A 22,871-nucleotide genomic window follows, 5' to 3' on the forward strand; every position below is an offset into this window, starting at 1 on the left:
ACCCTTCAATTGATGATTTTAGAAAAAGGATCCTATTCATCAGGTTGGCCCTACAGTTTGTTGAAAAAACTTTCAACGTTAGGTCATTCCGTGCACATGCTCTTAAATAGATACGTCGTTTTACAGAGGCGAGAGTCAATTGAAAAATACTCCGAACCGCCAATGCGAGGTGCATATGTGTCAAACGTTAAGTTGGTGGTATTTAAGGATTGCTTGGGCTTATATGAAACGTTACCTTTAATGCATATCACCAGTCTGAACAAGACGCAAATAGAACACGCGGACATGCTGTCACAGACACTGCCTCTTCTCACCTATTTGCAGGAATTGTGTTTTTTTTTTGAAAATGTATGATATGAAGATGACATTGCCAAAATGTATTAAATATGTGTTTATAATTTATACAACAATGTCTCCGTCATCACTGAAACATTTTCTGCAGAATCTGTCTACTACCAAACATAATGTACAGTGTAAACTTTTGTTCCGTGTAGAAGAGAATAAAGATGAATATACGATAATCAAGCAAGAATATTGTGAATTGAAATCGTTTGAAGTCCAACAGTTTGATGTGATAAACAAACAGGGCATTGTTCGCGGCGCTGCTGCTCTTTCACTTTCTGCTACTGCTGATGATGGCGATAACGATTATGAAAAACAATTACTCCGATGGGAAGGAGAATTCGTGGATTCGAAACCATGGATTAACTATTGTAAACTTCGACTTAACATTTCTTGCCCAGGTAACTCTGGGGGTGATTCTTGAACTACTGCAATTTCAAATTATATATACATATATATATATATATATATATATATATATATATATATATATATATATATATATATATATATATATATATATATATATATATATATATATATATATATATATATATTATCGTGTGCATATATTGTGTCATTAGTGTAAAGCTTTTTAGGAAACTACTAACTTAAATTGTTTATCATATCGAAAGCATATATTTCTGAAACAAATGCACATTTATAAAAAAAAACTAGTAAGCCAAGTACAAAATTATTCATTAAACTGACATGTTGCTATAATATAAATAATAATTGTTTTAGTTTATCTGCTTTGTATATTTAACAATGTTAGCAAAGTGCATTACCGGTAACAAACAATTAGATATCCTTGTTAATAACGTGTGATTTCCTTACATGACGCGTAATGTGCATCGTGCGTCAAACCATGGCCATCATCACGTGAACAATATTTAAGAGAGCTGGAGGGAAGACCATTGGCGTCACCGGTCTCCAAGTTGGCAGCCCTTAGAATGTTAAGCAATCTTTAGTCGGGTTACGAAGTCAGAAGCGCAAACAATTGTTGTAATCGCGGGATGCTAAGTCAGAAGCGCAAACAATCGTCGTCATCGCGGGATTCCAAGTCAGCAGCTCAAACAATCTTCGTCATCGCGGGATTCCAAGTCATAAGCGCAAAAAATCGTCTTTATCGCGGGATTCCAAGTCAGAAGCGCAAGCAATCGTCGTCATCGCGGGATTCCATTTCAGAAGCTCAAACAATCGTCGTCATCGCGGGATTCCAAGTCAGAAACGCAAACAATCGTCGTTATCGCGGGATTTCAAGTCAGAAGCGAAAACAATCGTCGAAATCGCGGTAATCCAAGTCAGAAGCACGAACAATCGTCGTGATCGCGGGATTTCAAGTCAGAAACGCAAACAATCGTGGCCATCGCGAGATTCGAAGTAAGAAACGCAAACAATCGTTGTAATCGCGGGAATACAAGTCAGAAGCGCAAACAATCGTCGTCATCACGAGATTCCTAATCAGAAGCACAAACAATCGTCGTCATCGCGGGATTCCAGGTCAGAAACGCAAACAATCGTCGTCATCGCGGGATTCCAAATCAGAAGCGCAAACAATCATCGTCATTGCGGGATTCCAAGTCAAGCGCAAACGATTGTCGTCATCGCAGGATAGATAGTCAGCAGCTCAAACATTTGTCGTCATCGCCGGATACCAAGTCAGCAGCGCAAACAATCGTCGTCATCGCGGGAGTCCAAGTAAAAAACGCAAACAATCGTCGTCATCGCGGGATACCAAGTCAGAAGTTCAAACAATCGTCTTCATCGCGGGATTCCAAGTCAGAAGCGCTAACAATCGTCATGATCGCGGGATTTTAAGTTAAGCGCAAGCGATTGTTGTCATCGCAGGATAGAAAGTCAGCAGCTCAAACATTCGTCGTCAAGGCCAAATTCCAAGTCAGCAGCGCAAACAATCGTCGTCATCACGGGATAGCAAGTCAGCAGCAGGAACAATTGTCGTCATCACGAGATCCCAAATAAGAAGCGCTAACGATCGTGGTCATCGCGGGATTCGAAGCCAGAAGCGCGAACAATCGTCGTCATCGCGGGATACGAAGTCAGCAGCTCGAACCAAAGTTTGCATCAAGGATAAAAAGTTAATAGCGAAAACAATAGTCACCATTGCGGGAATCTGAAAACCAAATGGTCATCACGGTTTACCAATTCAAAAACCAAAAGTCGCCATCGCCAGTTACAAAGTCAGCTGCGCAAGCCGGGATCGACATCACGGGTCCGCGGTTCACCAAATTAGCGTCACAAAATATGGTCGTCATCGCGGCATACTAAGTAAGGAGCGCAGACAATTGGTGTCATCGCGGTTTACCAAGTCAGCAGCGCAAACCATGGTCATCATTGCGGGTTGCCAAGTTAGTAGCAAAAGCCTCAGTCATGATTGTGAGGTAAACAAATCACCGGCGCTCGACTGCTCAACGGTATGTTTTCCATTTTCAAAATAAGTTTCTTCAGAGATAATTTGCTCAATTGTTTTTATATTGTCTGTTAATAACTATCAGATGTGTGTGAATTTCACAACGTATGTGGTAACCAATATTCACTAAGAACCAGGCATACAACGACATGTGTATGTATTAATTTTTGTTACTAGGAAACCTCATTTATTTGTTTTTAAGTATAATTATATTGTTAAAACAGTGATACAAATCAATACAATTGTATTTTATGTTTCAAATAATTGCATTGGCCACAGTCTGTTTAATTTTGTATTTTAACTGAAAATAATTAAATGCGAACCTTGTGGACCATTGCGGCAAAATTCTTAAAAACTAGTTTATATTATGCATTGCTTACAGTCCGATTTGAATGAAATATCATGCATTTAAATTATTTTGCGTTAACTGTATTTTGTGACCGATGACTCCAGATCACATATGTTGATTAGCATAAAAAAGAAAATACTATAATTTTGATAAAGGATCTGCTACTTACCAATTTAATGGTATGGTATTACATAAGGAAATAATCATGTTAATAATAATCTCATTATAATCAAATTCGAGCAAAATGTTCAGTTCAATCACATCGAAGTTATTTAAATCAGCCAACTGATTCAATTTGTGAAAACGGGTGTTAACATTACAAGATCTACACAAATTATATTGGGGTTAATCTATATGTGGACATAAATGATACAGCTTCAAAGTATGTTATTTATTGTTATGTTAAAGGTCGAATAAACATGAATTTGCTTTCTGTACTTTTTCTCTTTTGCAGAGATGTCTGTCATTGAGCCCACTGTATTTTTAAATGAAAATTACAGGAACGACAACTCTGCAGCTAGATTGTAAGTGAAACGGACTGTCAACGAAGCCGGGGTTAAACTTGTGAAACTTTGTCTTTAGGTTGATTCCATTATCGTAAAGTTCCCTTAAAATGTTCAAATACACCAAAAATTTGAATCGCATTAAATTATAAACACAACTATAAAGTGTTTTATTAAAACGTCGCATAGACAAAGAAGGCAGTTAAAAGTAAAGCATACATGTGTTTGTTTTGGTTTAATTACAGTTTCCGTTCACTCGTAATCATCATACAAAATAAATAATGCATACTAATTAAATATGCGTTAATTAACAAATTGAAAAACAGAATGTCCCCTTATTTGTTTTGTTTTCGTTTTAATTTGAACAGGTGCTCCACCAAGGTTCCATGAGTGCAATGCATTAGAAGTGTTCAGGGACCGTATTTGGGGGCTTGACACTGCACCAAGGATAACGCCCACCGCACGTTTTACTACACTTCCCATTAGGCTCCAGCGTGTTTGGGTACACGGTATCCCAGCGATGAAGCTGCTGTCCATGATATTTAACGTTTTAAGGAACCGGTAATCCATGCATTGATGGTTTTTCTCTTGTTTCCGATGATTTGATTCAGTGACAATGCTTACTCTACATGTAGTGTAACTTTAAATTGACTGTTATGTTATTTTGTTTTCTGATTGACGCTTATAGGATTGTCATCAAATTTTATGTTTTATTATGTAACTTTGCAACACTGCACATAACCTTTAACAAAAATGTGTTCACAAGTTTTAACTTGAGCCATGTATATAGCTGTGCATAAGAGGTTTTATATTGACGTCTCTATTGAAAGATTGTTTTACATGCATTCCGTTGTATCGTGTTTGCAATTTTAAATAGTTTCAAACACATGAGTTTTTTTGAATTTCCAATGTGATTCATATATGTCAATGCAAAGGTGTATTTAGTAGTATTTGCCACGTTGCTGTTCATTCAAAAGATCGATCCAAATAAAGTGTAAAGTGGGTGTATACATGAATATAGGATGTAAAGACCTTATTTAAATGAAGTTTGTATCGCGAATATATGTTGTAAATCTGTATACAACTCACTGAAATGAAATTGTTCGTATGTTTCAAATTGAAGAGATGCCTTTACACAATATATATTATTATGCACGTACGCAGCTAAATTTTCACGTGAATATAATCTGTATTGTCTGTATGTCTGTATGCAACTCAATGCATTAGTGAGTGTATTTTCACATGTATTTTGTATTTTTAATGATCACATATGTGAAGGAAAAGTGTATTCGTTTTCCGCGTTGCCGGTATGGTTATGGTCAAATGTTACCATGCACATGACGGATTGATGTAAATTACACGAACGTCGTCATTCCGAATGATCATGTTAAACCTTGTAAATATGATGAATAACATGCTCATATAATGTAAATTCCTTTAAACTTAAAAAATGTTGTACATACATACGTATAACCTTTATGCAATCATATTCATTATACGTCAAAACGTTTATGAATATTGTAAAATATAACTTATTCCGATTAATACCACTATGGGTCATATCAAGTGTGTAGAACGGTTCTGAATACTGTAAACTTGCACTTACTCCGATTAATGCCACTATGGGTCAATTCAAGTGTGTAGAAACTATTATGAATATTGTTTATTTGCACTTACTCCGAATAATACCACTATGGATCAATTCAAGTGTGTAGAAACGGTTCTGAATACTGTAAACTTGCACTGACTTTAAAAGTGCCAAACAGAAACTTGTGTAAATACTTGAAATGCCCAAACCAGTATATAACTGTTACAATACTGTACTGATAGTGAATAAATTGGTAACGCGTTATGAGGTAAATGATGTATCGTGTTCAATACAAGTATTTTAAGGTTCATGTCCATTTAGAGCAATTTTTATAGGATACGTAGCTAAGTTTTATAAGATACGCAGTTAAGTTTCATTGATAAGCGCGGGGGGACAAAGTAGGTTCTCCTGCATTTGCTTTTAAATATAGAATTGACATAATATATAATCGTGTTTCGAAACGAAATACATTTGCTATCAGAGTTTGTTGTCGAATAACCCACGGTCAGTAGTCTAGATGCATTTTGTAAAACAAATCGGTCTTTGCACTTGTGTTTTAATTCATATTCATATAGTTTGTCTTAATTATCGTTACGTTAGGTAGATGTAATTAGACACGTACATGTATGTTATCATTTTAAATATTGAAAAAAAAAATGCAGCAGCATTTCGCACACTTTTGTGAAGATACAAATGTGCTAAATATCTAAATTCACCTACTTACGTTTGCTTAAATTATAACTAACTGTTTTTTAAACCACATCAAAGCGTATATTGAATGAATGTGAGTGCGTTGCTAACATTGTCTAAGTACTATTTTTAACTTAGAAAAGAAGCTCGAGAAATGAGTTGTCACACAAGTTAATATGCATTTAGCAATACATTATTTTTTCGCCTTAGATACGTGTAGTTTGTTATTTGGGTTATTTATTGTTTTTTATTTGGGCTATGAATTGTTTTTTATTATTATTAACCGTTTGACACGTTAAATGAATTCTAAAGGAAGTTTATGTTTAACCTATGAATATTACAAACATATATTCGTTGTACGCGATATGTTTGAATATTACGTTATATTATTAGTATACAGTTGATCTAAATTAATTTTAGTTGTCTTTTTGGTTATGTTTTATGTTTATTTTTGCATTTATATGTTTATCGTTAGACTGCATTAGACAAAACCACATTTTTCGCTTATATGCATGAAATTGTCCTTCTACACATGTCATCTTTATTATTAATTTTTGAAATAATTCTAAAACAATCGAAATGTTTCCAAATCAAAAATGATGGCAGTATACTTGGAAGTACTCGGATCGTCTTTAAGTTGAATGTAAAAGGAAACAAGTAGTGTAACACTGCAATATGCCTTCTGATTGATATAACATTATTAAAGGGTTATTTAATATCTGTGTAAATGCATCATCACAAGCGTCTAAACATATAGAGAAAGTTGTTGAACTGGTTTTATTTTAAGTATCTGACGTTGTCCAAACGTATTTTAATAACAGTATTTCTAAAACGTGAAGTCTATCCAGTTTTGTTAACTATTTTATACGGTAGGTGCATATTGCAATAATATATTTATTATAGAGACATGCTATGTATTGCTCAGATGTGTTCAATTATTTTATACCATCGCATGTATCAAAACCAGTCTTGACTATCATTAGTTATAGACAATATATTCAATTTAATGCAGTTTCTTTAATAAATGTGCGCAAGCATTATTTATACTAATAACTTGGTTTGTTTAAAATTATACCAAACCACATATTTAACAAAACAAACTTAACTACATTTAAAGTTATATAATTTAACATTGACGGTATCGATAGACAGAGCAAGAATAACTATCCGTTTCCACCTTTTCACATTTCCTCATGTTGTACATTTTTTTAATTTTACATTTTGTGTTATTTTTATATTTGTTTAAAGATTATTATAATAACTTGCCTCTTAGGTAAACTACTCAAAGTCTATAATAACAAGCTATTTAAGGATAAGGATAACTTGCTTTTAATCACATGTTAACAGTAGACTTCTATAACAGCAATCTCCTTGTTCAAAGCTGAGGCTCAGTTGATACAGGCTTATAGTATTAAAGCTAATGAATAGGTTTTTAACAATAACTGTCTGGTTATATAGTAACCAGTATAAGTGTTTGGTTACCAGCTCATTTTCATTGAAAAATAGTGGATTCTAACCCATGAGTCGAACATTATTCGCCCTGAAGCCGAACGCATATTTGTGCTTTGAACTTACTGGAGTATCCATTTCTTAGATTTATAACAATTCAAAATTATCATCACAGTTAAAGGTTAAGCTTGTGTTTTCAACTTCCGTTTAACTACTGGCTGAATCTTGCTCAAACTTTAACATTTTAATGATCAGGCAGACGTCCATAGTGATTTCAGTATAGCCCCTTTACTTCGTAACAGATTTTTCTAATAATATTGCTTTATTTTCTGCCTAATAAATCTTTCACACTATACCGGCACAAGATGATGTAAACACACATCTTCCATATAAACCACGCTCTGGGAAAACTGGGCTTAATGCATTTGCACACAGGCTAATCATCCTTAACTGGATTTACGCTATAAAGAGACTTCTTCATAACAAACAAATACAATAACAGCGGAAAGTGTCGTTCTTGATCAGCATGTTAGGAGAATAATCTGGGATGACACTTACTCACATTTGTTAAGCCCCGTTTTTCCAGAACAAGACTTATTTAAGACTTTGATCGAGGTTGTACAGCAAACCCAATAATATGAAAGTATTTATTATCACATAAGATTTCTACATCCAATATTCTGTGCGATCAATGGTGACGTATGTACACACAATTTATGTCTATAAAAGAGTTTTCTGAAATGGTTAAAAGCTTAAAGATGAATATGCTAAATATTTGATTAATCCAAAATGATAATCTAAAAAATCCAAATATGAAAAATGTGCACATTTAACTGAATTGGGATTTTAAATGTAGTTTTTTCTTATTGATATACTGCCTTACATGTTGAATGTTTTTATAATTAGTGAATACATGTTATATTAAATACTATATAATCATGTGTTTATATCTTGACAACTATATATCATATGTAATATAATTTAAATCATTTTAAATGTATACATATATTTCTTCTATAAGGATGTTGCATTCTGAGATAAAATAAACTTGTATGGCAAACCAACATACTCATATATCAATTATTATCGTATTTTTATGTTTGCTGTATTAGCTATATTTCTTGAATTTATTTGATACAATATAATAAATTGCTAAGTGGTAAGCTTCTGTACACATTGATAATGTTCAAAGTAAAGAGAATGTTCACAGTTGTCAGACGTATCAAACCACGACCATTTCAGACGTATACCTTACTCCTAACACTTTAAACAACAGCTTAGTTTCCTGGTATTCTACCATTTACACATCGATATGGTACCTAGTTTACAATTGAAATATATATTATATCAAGTACAAAACATGTTCAGAGTACAAATGAAGATGTAATCCTACATAAAATTTACAACGTTTTGAATAAAATGACAGGGTTTATTACAAGTAAATGTATTTGAACAGGATATTTTGTATAACTGAATGACGAAATATGTTGTATTACTAAATATGACAAAGAATTCCAAAACATGAACATGATTGGTCACTATCATTGTACCAGTGATTTGCTAAAATTTCAAATAAAAGACTAATACAAATAATATGTGGTGCATCGAGTTGTTTTCATCATTCATCACTTTCTTACAACCTATTCTGTTTGTCACCAAAATACGAACATGGTTTGCATAAATTTTCAAATAAAAATTGTTTATTTAATGAAACAATACAACACTGCAAATGTAACTACAGTTATAGAAACCTCTGCATTATTTAATAATGACATATATTAGCCATTTAATTTGATCATTAAATATTGTCCAGAAAAATGAGCTTGTTGAACTCATTGTAAATTGTTTGTCAATAAACGCTGATAACATTACTGCATTTGAACATTTCTTGATGACTACATTAGCATCACACAACACCAAATACCAGTAATAGTTTTTTGATTATTACAATATGTTTGCATTTTAACATGTAAACAATAAGCAGCATATCTAAAATAGTAGCCAATATATTTAAATAAAATGAAGAAAACTTTACAATTCTTTACATAACTCAAAATCATGTACTGTCATTCGATCTCATAGCTACAAAATTATGAAATCTTATTGGAAAGTTTAACAATTGTGTCACATTTTGTACATAAATAACCAAAGGACATCTATTTGAGTACAATTTGCTTTGCAGTATAATTTGCATACCACATCGAAAGCTAATATGTACACACATAAATTAACCCTAGTCTGTTCAAGAACAACTTACTTGTTAAGTTTTAAAATCTAATTTATGGATATAATATTAAATTAGTAACTAAATCAATATGTTAAATAAATAGAATTGTAAAATAAAGCTGAAAACAAAACATCTGCGATCACTGTCTTACTATGTCCTTAAAATTTGATAAAAATTAAAAGATCTATTAAATACATCATCTTACACCAGTTAACAAATCGGCCAGCAGGATACCATCGAACATAAAATGGACCGGACCATATAACAGTCTCTTATCAAATTCACAATAACATGAAAATAACCAATCTTCGTATGAGAAAGAATGGAACTAACCCTACTGGGTTCAAATTCTTAATACTGCTTCGTTAATCAAGGCAATAACTGTTGGACGAACATCAATAATCTCAACATCTTAAAAACACAGATCATGGACAAAGTATGCGACTGACGCACAAAGCTGCAATTTGTTACCCTCTTTGGTTAACATGCACTAATATTACTGTTGAAGTGAAACTTCCAAAGAAGTGCAAAGCATACTAGGGGTATACATGTACCAACATGTATAAACAACATGTGACTTAATTTCATATGGAAGACCTATCTATGCAAAACATGAATTATTTAACCATTTTGTATGCCTTCATTAAGCGTTCTCTGATTAAATTCTTCAAAGCAACATTTCATACTTTTGTCAATATTCTCACATCAACCCTGTAACAAACATGACCACAATGCTTTTCAACTTCACTGAAGGATGTGACCTTAATCATGTCTAACTTCTAAAGCAGTGGAATATTTGTAGATGGACACGCCAGAAGTGAGACAGCTTGGAAGTGTCCAAACTTGTACAAACATTACTGACATTAGAAAATCAAAGTTTATTTGTGTTATTTATTTATAAAAACTTCCTCAAAATATTTTTAAACATGTAAACGTAAAATCGTCTTAATGGTCTAAACTAATGTGTATATAAATATTAACATTATAATTAACATTATAAATATCGATACAAATTTAAAGCGACAAAAATATACGTTCAACAAACGTAAAACAATGAACTCTTTACAAGTCATTTCACGTAATGTTTCCTGCCTAGGCAATGATGAAATTGTAAACGAAAAAATACAAATATTCTAGCCAGGAAAAAGAACTTACGAAAGAATGTCCAGCCCTGCATTTCTATGCAGCAGAAGCCGGGCCCTGCATAGAAGACGGTTAATGCCTACAACGTACAATAGGAAACAGTTATAACGCACCACCATGGTAAATTGTCCTGTAGCTTTTCAATTAGGTCTTTCAGCCATGCATTCGTTAACAAGATTTTGTTTTTCAAATATGTTCTAGCAGTATTTGTGTTTTTTTTTATCGGAAATCACAGGATTGGTCAAATTGCATCAGAAAGATTTAGTTTTCATCAATTTTGGAAACAATGGATCATTCCAGTACGATTTTGACTGCGCAATAAGTCTTACAAGAGATGTCCTTCAATTGACTATAATTCATTTTGTAAACAGCATAGCTTAATTAGACTGTAATTGATTTTGTAAAGAGAATAACTTCTATTGTGCGTAATTGATATTGTAAACAGAATATCTTCATTTGACTATTGATTTTTTAAACAGAATAACTTCATTTGAATGTTATTCATTTTGCAAACAGAATAACTTCAATGGCTTGAATTCATTGCGTTAACAAAAATCTTTTAATTTAGAGTCATTGTTTAATAACAGAACGACTTCAGTTTACTGTGATTGATTTTGTAAACAGAATAACTTTGTTAAAATGTCAAAGCGTTTCTCAACATGTTTGTTACTGAAAGCATTGTATAGAGCAATCATTATTTTGACTTTTTAAATAAAGTGTCAAATATTTCTGTCTTTCCAATATTGAGAAAATCTATACTTTATAACAAATAATCAAAGGCAATGAATTGCTATAACTATCATACATGAATATTAAAGTGATGAATCATTTCATTTCAACAAAATACAATTTCCCGTCTCAGTGAACATGTCAGAAAAGCGTTCCATCTCGATGCCTATCAGCCAGTGTTTCACATTCTCCACTGTCCAGTCGTATATTTGACACGCACAAAACTGGTTAAGGCCGCTAGACTGGAACACTGAGTCCTGCGGAAAGACGTGGTACTGGTTACATTAAAACAGGCATGAGAATGGAGCCGATGAAAAACGGTTTAAACTGCCCAACCAAAGGGCTGTGAAGCAGAATGCTCAGGCAAATCTGGGAAGATTTTGTATGCACATGAATCGAGTCACCTTTCCTTCAGCACGACTCATATGATATCAGGACACCTGACAGGAAATTAAGTACCACAAAAGTCGTGAACCTCGCTACCTGGGATCCCTGAGAACTGGTACGATCTGGCCGACTCCGTCTCGCCTACCATGTAGCCCGATGAGGAGTCACTGTTGATACTAGCACCCGAAGAGCAAACACAATAATTATTACGAGCCTCCTTCTCGGAAAACTGCATGAGTGTGAGAAGTCCCATATAGTCTTAGCTCGTGCACAGGCTAATCAGGGAGGGCACTTTCTTAATGTTGGCATGTTCGTTTAAAGAAAGTATTTTCGTGACAAAAGTCCATTATAGAGGGAAAGTGTTGAACCTGATTAGCCTGTGTGGACCGCACAGGCTAATCTGGAACAAACTTTAAGAACATGCATTAGACCCAGATTTTCTAGATCCTGGCTTAGTTAAGTCAAGTTTCTGAGTTTATGATATTGCTTCTTCATCCATTTATAGCCAGCCAATAAGGGCTATTTTTCTGAAACATTTTACTTGCTTATATTGGTGGAATCAACTGGCAGTTGATATACATTTCTTAATTTAGGTAAAATGTTTTATCTAATATGTTGGGTTTTCTGCACATTTTTCGTAACTGAATTTCCATTATTTTAGTTAACTATACTATACAATATAACTATAAACTATACTCAAATCTGTTTTGTTGAGGATGGTCAAGAATAACCTACAGACAAACCTTTTTTGAAGATAGAAGTTCTTACGTTTGGTCAAAAAATCTAGGAACAAACATTGGCTTGAATCTGAAGTAGCGTATACTAATATCCCGGATTCTGTTTTTTAACACAGGTCTTATGATTACGTTTCGAGTCCTTAGTCTTAGTAAAACATTGATTGCTGCCTTTAAAGAAAGATCATGAATGCACAAGTGTGCAAAGCATTTCACCTATTTCAATGATAAATTCAGCAAAACAATAAGACACACTGCATATTCTAGCACCTTTCAAAAGAAAGATTTTTCATTCTTAAATAATACTGGTTAGGTAAGATAAAATTGATGTTTTTAATTAAACCGTACTGGTTAATGTAATAGAGATAGATAACTTGCACAACTCAGTCAAAACTGGCCCTACTATTAATTGGATTTCGGCATGGGTCAGGACGATGTAGGAAGGAAAACTACGCACATGGGCATTTATACACCAATGTGAAATTAATGAAGGCAAAAACCATGCACCGTGTGATTTAAAACGCGAATCAGAATAAGCTATCGTGTAAAACTGTGATTGATGTGCGAGGGGAGAGGATATGTAGCCCTTTAGAGAATTTGCAGAATGCATGTCTAATTTTTACCTTGTTATATACATATTAAACAATAATAAATAAGATTTTTTTATATTGCAATAATTTATTATATATATTACAAATGTGTATATTGTGTTTAATGACATGTTGCTGTTAAAATTACAGAATGTTAATCTATATTTGTCCAATTTCTAAGGGATTTGTTTTAAAGATAATAACGCAGACCTGCTTGATTGATTTTTCGGAGAATATAGGAAGTAGCATACTTTTCTATCAGGTAAATACTCGTTTCAAAATAATTGACAGAGTATCGTGGCCCTTATGTGCAGTCCAAACCACTTCAAAGTGAGTCAAGGCTGACAATTAAGTGACACAATATGGTAAATAAGACCCAATTGGTTGCAAAATAAGGAGTTTAGGTATGGGTACCGGAAATAACGATGCAAACAAAATGGTAACGGCCATGCTAAGGAATGCAGGAATTTGTAACCTTAGGTGAAAAAATATGTGCAAAGAACATGGATGCTAATGCACAACTTGCAACAAATATTCGTGTTACCGATTTTTGATCTTGGAGCGGATGATATGGAATTAGAAAATAAAGATCATCACCTTAAAGCATGAATATTATGAGTCTGGTAATATTAAACACTGGATATATTGTCCCATATAATACATGTACGGGTATGCGTTTTTACACACAGTTCATATTAATTCATGCAGTTTTAATATGGAGCAAAGTTAAATAGTTAAAATCATGCTTTTCGAACTGTAAGCACACGTATCTGGGTAAAATATATTTCTGAAAAAATTAAAAATAAACAAAGTTGCAAATCCCTCATACATTTTTTAGAATTAAAAAAAAGGCATACAGAAAAGTTCGAAGTATGCTGTTAGTTGCTTAAATAGGTTAAACTCCTGGCAACAAAACAAATATCTTGGTTAGCATCTTCCAGTCATTTTGTTAATTATTGTACCGTGTAGAATGCATGCAGCAAATGCTATTAGTTCAACAGTATGACAACAAATCTGGTGCAATAACTTAAGATAATCAAGGGCTGTAACTGTAAGGTCGCCGTGGTGTAATGGATATGGTGTCCGCCTAGCGACCGGGAGGTCATAGGTTCGATCCCCACCGTGGGAGCGTTCTTAAGATCTCCCCTAAAGACACCAAGTACTGGTTCTAGGCCCAGGAAACGGACTTGAGAGCATTTATATAAGCCTTAGACTTTCGATGCAATAGAGCTAAAATAAATAGGTTTAAACTAAGGGCTGTAACTCTTTAATAATCAATTCGTTCAGGGGCAATAACTCTTCAGTTTGGAAGATGTTATGTTCGTTTAATGTTTCTTTTAAACAATCTTCCAATAAAGTAAACTGAAAAGTGCAATTAACCTTCTTACCATCAAAATCTATTCCTGTATCAAGTTTTCGTTTGGAAATTAGAGTTATGCCCCCATTCACTTGAAGGGATATCTTCAGCGTTAATTCCTCTTGCAGAAATAAGTGTAATACCATCTCCTTTGTCACGATGGCTGCTTCCAAATTTGAAAGGCAGTTTTGGTAAAAGCCCTGTGTGTTATTAATAGAACATGTTAACATTATTATGATAACGTTGACAAGAAAGAAAAAGCATCAAACAAATTCATGTACTTCATGTAAAATCAAATTATAATAATACTATCATTATTAAGGGATTAATATTTCTTAAACATCTTTGTGCTTATGACCAGAATCCTTCAAATCTTTCCTCTTGATATCATTGGACCTCTTACTTGTTATTGTAAGACAAACTTTCTCTTTTTTTCTAATTAATGAAGCATTAAACATATATAAGACATGTACACATAGTCGCATGTTAACACGATGCACAAAATGTTTCCAGCATCTTCAATTTCTAACTGATTATCCATCTACTGTACATTCAACTATTGTCATAACCAAAGCTTGTCCAGTCTTCATTATCATTTTTGTTATATTTATATCCTTCATATAACAAGAACTTGTTGCAGTAGTTACAGATATTGCTATCCATATTGAGATGTCGTTTTAAAGCTTTGGAATTAAGAAATGTGTATACATGTGAATTAATATTGTAAAGTAAAAGAGTATCCACAAGGCTGAACTGACATTTGGAAGTTAACGAACAAAGTCCTATTTATCCATTCTAACAGGCAAGTAATTAAATATCAAAGTCTAAAGTACAGGAATTTGATTAAAACAAAAGAAAGCCTTGCTCAGCGAAAAAGGGGCTTAATGCATGCGTCTGAAGTATATTAACAGATTAGCCTGGGTAGTCTTCACATGCTTATCAGGGACGACTCTTTCCGCCTAGATTTGATTTCGGAAAGAAGAGGCTGCCTTTAAACAAAAATTCCATCAAGCGGAAAGTTTATTGTCTGAAAAACCTAAGCGGACTGTACTTGCTTATCTTAGATGATGGCAGATGCATCAAGCCCCATTGTTCCCTAACATGACTTAAGTATTTGTACCATGCAGCTCTACTACCATGCAGGGTGACACAACATTTACAATAAGTTTCAACAAAAGCAGGATTGCCGTCTTAACAAGCAAATCTAAATTATGTGTCTACATAATTAACCGCTAAGACATCGATGCACTCACAGTGCTATGGCAATCTTTAAAGTTTACAGTGAAGTTCTAAAATAGTGTATCAATGTTATGTGCATAATATTTAATAGCATTGCCACATTAATATAGGCGATTATCATACACATTCCAATCGGGTTATATAATAAGATTGTGACATCCCAGCTTTGTTATCACCTCTGTTGTACGCCACTTGAGTCGAAACTATTTTCCTCTGAGGAAGTTTTTCGGCGTTAGCTGTATACGCCAGCTTTTCACCTTACGTGACCTTTGTTAGCGTCCAATAGAATTCAAATAAAACTTCCCGCGGCCAAGTACAGATGAATACACTTCATTGACTGCATTGGCTGATTTGATAAAACCACTAGAACATTGGAAACATGTCCGCGTCTCTGTAAAACTGTTTTACTGCGTGTTCAGCATGAAACAGTTTTATCTCTAACAAAAAGGCTTAATAGATAGAACAGTTTTACACTCAATCTCGACATCAATACAGTTTGTGCGTTCACCTTTTATTTTCAGAGGATTTCCTAGCGCGAGAACGTTGTGTACTTAAAGGCCATGTTCTGATATTTAGTACTGACTTCCAAATTCCTGTCAACATGTTATATGTAGTATAAAGAGCAGTGGAAGCGATGCCTCACTTTAACGCATTGCATTTCAACCCGCGAGGTATAAGGGGTCAGTTCGCGGTTAGTGTGTTTGAATGTCAGAGTTTATATACAGGTCAGACCTTATGTGCTGATCGGAGTTCGCGGTCAGTAAAATAAGCGTTATATAATAAAGACGCTATAGCGTGTTCTAGGTGAACTGGAATTTCCATTAGACCAGAAAGATGTTAAATGAAGATATCCAGCGATATTATTTTATGGCATGTCAATAATAGATTCTTAATCCAACAATACCATGATAAATATCATTTTTAATTAATTAACAAGAATTATTCCATCACATTTACTTATGTATTATTTCATCACATTGACTAAATAATGTATCAAGTATGAGCGCGTTGATTCTCGATACTGTTAATAATCGAATCAAATACACGTAGCAATGCCCGATAAACCACTCAAACAGGTTTGTACGAAGAACGCGCGTATACATATTTAAAATATGTACGGAGACTTCGTGTGTGGTCGGTTGACTTTGGTTTTCTGTTTTGTATCTATAGGTTTATGACCAGCAATATGTAATAATGTAAAATAAGCCGCGAAAACTCCGCGTAACATCCCGTACTGCGTTTGATGCAGCTAAAAACTGCACAGAAAAAGATATTGGCTATCCTTGATCTCATTCATTTAAATCTTTACCTTCCATAAACTCCAACCACAATCAACGCCGTATATCTTTTTTAAAGATTTCTTGTTTTTAATACTAGTGTATTTTGTCAATATAGGCACACGTATTTTACATTTAGGCAGTTATCTAGCGGTTTTTGGAATCCGTCCTTATGCAATCGGGGAAGGTACTAATATGTCAAAACAATTGTACAGATGTTAATGGAACCTGTAACATACGGAGGTAAGACTTAAAAAAAGGTGTTATATGTGAATATATCATTCAGAGCATTATATGACAGCTGCTGTCGTCATATCTGAAAATGTGAGATACTTGTATATTTCTTGTCTGCTTATTGACATGCCTAATTTGTTGAATAATAGAAACGTATATCCAGCTAAGAATATTTTTTGAAAGGACGTGTTACATTAACATTAAGAGCTGACATGTGTTTTACAAATATATATGACTGCCATGTACTGTAACTGTAGATAGATGACTGTGCAACATGATAACACAAAATTGATTCTTTAACAGCTTAACAGGATAACACAGCGGGGAATCTTGTGTTCTTTAATCTATCTAGCAGAATGTTTTGATCCTAAAAATTAGCAACTGTTTAATGACTGCAAAATTCACGTCGTTATTACCGATAATGTATCACATACAAACGTCCATTGATTTGACCCATATCCATCTAACTAAAAGTCCTTTTCAGAACTATGAATTGAAATAGATTATCCATATAGAGTACGCAAACTAGATGCAGTTACTCTTGACTGACTTTATTAAGATTATAATTTGTATTATGAACATAACACATTATTTGAGATCTTGTTTTTAATTTCCACTGTCTGTCCCTGTGTGGCAAAGCAATATATCTGCAAAACAAAAACAATTCGATAAATAAGACTTTATCCGACATTTTAGTCAGGATTGTCATGTAAGGGATACATTTCACTTCGCACGTTTCAAATACACCTCGTCCATTTGATTTAATTAGACTTGCGATTTATTGATTAACTCCTTTTTGTCAACACTGCAAATTAACCGTAGCGCCCCGGGGCGATTCTATGCAAAACTTAACGTTGAAAAGGCAAACATACGTGCTAAACGTAAATGTAGTAGCGTTTCTATAAAATTCTTAAACTTTAATATAACTTTTGTTTGCTCGTAAAGTAACGTTTGCTAAAACGCTCGCGTAAATCATTTCCTTTGCGTAAATATTGCGGGGTAATACCGATACTTCAGAGATACGCACGTTAGTGTCAAATGTATAGGGAAAAAATTATACCAATAGACGATTCCAAAATCGTCGAGAGTATATACTTTCACGAGAATCAATTACCTGTGCGCACGATTTGATTGAAGACGATATTTCATCATGCACGTAACCACGATTTGGATTCGATGATAAACGTATCTGTGATTTGTTTATGTAAATAGCGATATATATATATATATATATATCACTATAATATTGCTCTAACGAACGTTATATCTATTTAGTTTATTTTAATCTTTAATCTATATTTATACCTTGTTATCACGTATGCTACGCGAAATTCCTGTTACAGAAATCCTTGGTTTGTTGTTGACAATCTGAGATATCGCGGATAAAAGTTTTGCTTAAAAATTAATCTCAGCATATTCGAATAGATTGTTGTTATGATATGTTGGATTTGCCAGACGTTTTAACTTACTGAAGGCTGGGTAGAAGTCTATTAAGTTTTGTTATCTATTGCTTCTTTGCCGGGTGAACCACGAATATGTAAATCAATACGACAACTGCTCATTAAATATTTTAGCGGTCGACAGCGGAATTCACAAGTCAGCTTACAGTTCGTGTTGTATGCACGTATTTTCAAGTAAGTTGAACTAAATTATTTCGTATTTAGACGGGAAGTAACAAACGTCATGCATATTTTTGTAATAATCAATATGATTCAACTGGAATGTTGCTTATATTGAACATATTGCTTAATATATATATATATATATATATATATATATATATATATATATATATATATATATATATATATATATATATATATATATATATATATATATATATATATATATATATATATACATGTATATATAATGTGTTTAATAGTCTTAAAGGAGAAAAGCCGTTTTCAAGACAGACATAAATTGCTATTTTGTAAATAAATACATTATAAAACGATTGAAATCATCAAGAAAATGGCAAAACACATTTAGATTCTTAAAAGCGATGATTTTGTTTTCCGTAGACCGCTTCGTATTTCTCAGGACTGGTAATAATCTGGATTCAATTAAATGTCGAAAAGGGAAGAATTTTTCACATTCTTAACGGACACAAATATCCATCAAATCTGCCAATTAAGATCACAAATTGACAACATTTACCCGTGCTGTGTATTATTCAACGCAAATATGTAAATTGGGTCATGCTGTTTATGGCTATTCGGGTGTTTACATGTGTATTATCAGTGGGTATATCTCATTTTGATTGTGGCAGACATGGTATGGTATCAGATAATAAATAAAAGATTAGCCCTCCCTAGTTAAATCAACTTCACATCATAAATAATGATCACTATCAGCAGATCCCTGTGCAGAACAGTTGCAAGTATCTGCTTTCTGTTAATAATTTAAGGTTCATGTAGAGGCTTCAGTTAGAAAAATGTGGGACCCCTAGCATTGAAATCAAATTTGACTAAACGAAGAGTGCCAAATTAAAATTGTATACATATATGCTTAAAAGTATGGTTTTCATTCAAACTGCTACCAATTTTGTACAGCAACGTCTCATAGCATCGACATAATCAATCAAAATACAAAGCGATTTTAACACTAAAATAGACATTATTTTCAAAAATCTGAATCATGTTTATTCAACGTATTTCGGCGGAAGAGTATATCACTAGTGAATAAGATCAACATTGACGAGGGCAAGTTACGCTTAAATAGTGAAAAAGTTTACAAATCTAGAAATATCAAAACTCGAACACATGTCATTTCATCACGATGGGGGCAGCCAAATTTAAATTAAAGGGGCCTTTTCACAGATTTTGGCATTTTTTAACTTATTCATTAAATGCTTTATATCGATAAAAGTAAACATTGGATCGTAAAAGCTCCAGTAAAAAATCAAGAATAAAATTAAAAAAGGAAAAGAACATTGCCCGAACCAGGTTTCGAACCAGTGACCCCTGGAGTCCTGCCAGAGTCCTGAAGTAAAAACGCTTAAGCCTACTGAGCTATTCCGCCGAGTACACATATTCGACGTATTTTATACTTTATATAAGCAATCTTCGTAGTTTCGCAAAATTTAACGACAAAAACAGAACTCTCCAAATTATTCAATCGTTTCGCGTTGCAACGCTTTATAATTTTTAGGTTTTAAAATCGTCAAAAGATGCATATAATGGCTATATTAGACCATGGTAAATGTTCAGTATTACTGTTTCCTCACAAATATCATAACTAAAACGAAAATTTGCGAATCTGAAACAACTTTTTTCAATTTAGTCAATTTACCAAAGCGTGAAAAGATCCCTTTAATACAATTGAAAGAAACATGCTAAAAACTCACTCATCGGCTTGTTGACATTTCAAATGGTTGACTATGACAAATGCATTGGATTGTAATCTTTCCGTTGATGTGTGCAAACTGCATGATCAGACCTCATAAACACTAAAAAAAATAACTTTGTACGAAGAATTTCACCAATGTTTACAATTGTTGTCGAATCACATGTACTTGTATTATTGCGCACAAAAAAGTACGCTTACAGACTGACAGAAAGCTCGAAACGAAACTCCGTTCAATTCATCACGGTATACTATTGTTGATATAGAATAATACAAATGTACATCGCTTCAACAACCTACAAGTACAATTACTTCTTTGATACGGAGTTTTTAATACGAAAGTTAAAACAATGGAAGTCGGATGGATATTATGTGAGATGCACTTCGGCTCCAGAAAAACAATACAAATACACTAAAAAAGACAGGTGGGGGACAACTTTCAGCTGGAAAAGATTTGCAATGGCGTAACCGATTGTATCTCTGTGTGGTCAGTTCTGTTATTAAGTGCGATCTCTTTCTGATAAATGTTAACAGTTGTTTCACTAGTTGCGCCCAACTGTCAAAATAATGATGTGTTTTTTTACCACTTCACGTGATTTCGACCGATTTTTAATGCACGTTTTTCTACGGAGCACAGCGAGTACCACGCTTTCAAAATGGGTAGAAGGAATCGAAATATAACAAGATTAGGTTTGCCAAAAAGGAAGACACTCTTCAAAACAGTACAAGGACAGTAGTTGTTCAGGAAGAAAGAAAAAACCATCATACCTAGCTGTATCCATGAAAGAGGAGCCTTTGAAACTGAAAATACTTAGGGTGAAACTCTAGCAAACAAAATTGATGAGCAATTTCTCCTTTTATCACAATGATTTCTACCCAGCCAAACCTATTCATTTATATTCCTGTACAATTGTATATGTCGTCTGCAATCTCTTTCGATTTGAGATGGTTTAAAATCTGCCATTAGGTTAAGGGGTTAAATAGCAAAATTGTTAAGTCTTTGAAATAGAATGGTGACTCTTATTATCCACCATACCTGGATTTTTAAAAAGTAGTTCCGTTTAGTTATTTTTAGAACTTTGTTTAGGAAACTTATAAAAAACATGCAGTTGAATAAAAACGCATTTGTTGTTTTCTGACAATAATTTTGTATTTATTCAACTGACGGTAGTGCATATCCTTCCTAACTTTAGATTGAGATTTTGTAAATTTGTGTAAAAATGTATTGGTTTAAAACAAAAAATATGAATAAAGCAAAAACATATTGAATGTCAAAAATGGGTTTATGTTATTCTATTCGTCTTAAGCTTTAAAATGATATATAGTTTGACCATATTGTACCACATTGAATAAAGAAAAACCAAAGCGAAGTTTTAATGAATTTTATCCCTCCAATGAACCTCAAAAGCGTACAACGTAGTGACATTCGACGCGATCGTAGTGTAAAATGACAAAGAAATCAACATTGTTGTTTTTTGTTCAGACATTAAAAACAATAAGACAATTATTTAGTTACCAAATCGTATTTCCAACATTATGGCCATCTTGAGCAATATCGCCTTCCTCGGGATTCGAACCCCGGGCGTCTGAAAGCAAAATCTAATGTGCTACTACTGAACCACGCAGGCTTAACAATTGTATAGCGAACCATTCACTTTAATGTCGTACTCTACGCATGTTATGTTCTAAATTATCGAGGAAAAGAGTTACAAATGCTTTACAATTTTATCTATTACGAATGATGCCCATCCATTAAATAACCAATATATGAACATTTGTATTAGCCAGGAGTGTTAAAACATAATATGTACATTTTTGTCAAATTCTATGACAATAACTTTGAAAATCGTCATTTTACCAAACTGTGAACAAGTCTTTTTAAAGCATGTGTAACCGTATTTGTATCACGTTGAAATACGTAAATGTTTGCAGACATAGCACGAAGAATTTCTTAGTTAGTTGAGGCTTCAAGATAAGACTTAAATGGTGCCACAACAACTAGGCTTGATGTTCGTTGACTGTCAATAAATCGACTAGTTACGTAGTTCTGTTATAGATATTATTATTTATTACGCTTGTTGAATACAAAGGAATTTGACAAGAACCATTTCTTATAAACATATGTTTGCCTCTTCCCCCCAGCCCGCATATCCATCACTCCTTCTTGTCCGGGCTAATAGGAGCTGTGAATACGACCATGCATTTCCAATGTGTTGATTTGGTTAACATTTAAGAAACCTTGACGTTTTCTGTA

General features: G+C 33.5%; 1 protein-coding gene across 10 annotated transcripts in view; it reads left to right on the forward strand.

Annotated features, from left to right (window-relative positions):
• LOC127847710 (uncharacterized) overlaps positions 1 to 22,871 on the forward strand; it is a 54,041-nt gene that overhangs the window by 11,460 nt on the left and 19,710 nt on the right. For 5 of the 10 annotated variants that reach the window (XM_052379788.1, XM_052379793.1, XM_052379792.1 and 2 more), the window contains exon 1: positions 18,618 to 18,903. The exons of the other annotated variants lie outside the window; for them this stretch is intronic. The gene's annotated coding sequence lies outside the window, so the exon portion shown is untranslated. Of the gene's footprint in view, positions 1 to 18,617; positions 18,904 to 22,871 lie in introns of those variants that run through there. 10 annotated transcript variants of the gene reach the window in all.

The sequence above is a fragment of the Dreissena polymorpha genome, chromosome 10, assembly GCF_020536995.1.
Source record: "Dreissena polymorpha isolate Duluth1 chromosome 10, UMN_Dpol_1.0, whole genome shotgun sequence".
NCBI lineage: Eukaryota > Metazoa > Mollusca > Bivalvia > Myida > Dreissenidae > Dreissena > Dreissena polymorpha.